This window comes from Anarrhichthys ocellatus, unplaced genomic scaffold (genome assembly GCF_004355925.1).
Source record: "Anarrhichthys ocellatus isolate YVR2014 unplaced genomic scaffold, GSC_Weel_1.0 scaffold1409, whole genome shotgun sequence".
Taxonomy (NCBI): Eukaryota; Metazoa; Chordata; class Actinopteri; order Perciformes; family Anarhichadidae; genus Anarrhichthys; species Anarrhichthys ocellatus.
Window position 1 is genome coordinate 1,040 of NW_022281383.1, and position 821 is coordinate 1,860.

At 31.7% G+C, this 821-nt stretch overlaps 1 long non-coding RNA gene across 1 annotated transcript in view; it reads left to right on the top strand.

The window, feature by feature from the left end:
• LOC116377566 (uncharacterized) overlaps positions 1-619 on the top strand; it is a 1,638-nt gene extending 1,019 nt beyond the window's left edge. The window contains exon 3 of the long non-coding RNA XR_004212213.1: positions 326-619. This is a non-coding gene — a long non-coding RNA (uncharacterized LOC116377566). The remainder of the gene's footprint in view (positions 1-325) is intronic.
• Positions 620-821: the final 202 nt, after the last annotated feature.

An 821-nucleotide genomic window follows, 5' to 3' on the forward strand; every position in this document is an offset into this window, starting at 1 on the left:
ATTATTAACATTATGACTACTACATGAACATATTAACATTATTAATATTATGACTACTACATGAACATATTAACATTATGACTACTACATGAACACATTAACATTATTAACATTATTACTAATACTTTATTAACCATCAAAATACTTTCACACAAATTATCTGTAATTCTGTAATACAATAATTGTATTATGTTAATTATTGAATTGAGTAATTTATTAATGGTTTCTTGTATAAACTTTTGAAAAGTTTAATTTAAAATCATATTTCTTCATGTAAACATCTTAAGTGAAGTCAAAGTACCTCAGATGTCTTTTGTTTCTGCAGCTTCACAGATTAAAGCAGAGAACATGGAAGGAGCTGAGTTTTCTTCTCAAACAGAAACTAACGGATCTTCTGGAGAGTTCTTCATCAACCAGCACCAGTAGGCCTCATCCATCCTTCTCCTTCATCTCGCTCTACAATTATGAGTTTCAATCCTCATCAAACTCATCTACTGTGGCTTAATCACTTTTTCTCTTGGTGTCCAGTCAGACCAGAACGTGGCTCAGCATAGTTCAACCACGTCTACATCGTGTTGAACGTCTGGCGATGTATTCGGGTTTATAGCGTCTAAAGTCACTGAGGTCCTCTGTATTCTCCCATTTAAAAAGCTGGATATTTTAAAAGCTAATTATATTGTTTATTTTAGGATCATTATAGTTAAATAAGAAAAATTATGCAACGAACAACAAATGGTCTATTCAACTGATTATTTATGAGCTGTAATTTATTTTTTAATTGGTTGATTTTGAGCATAAATGCTGGTCTGACAGGGACCTTC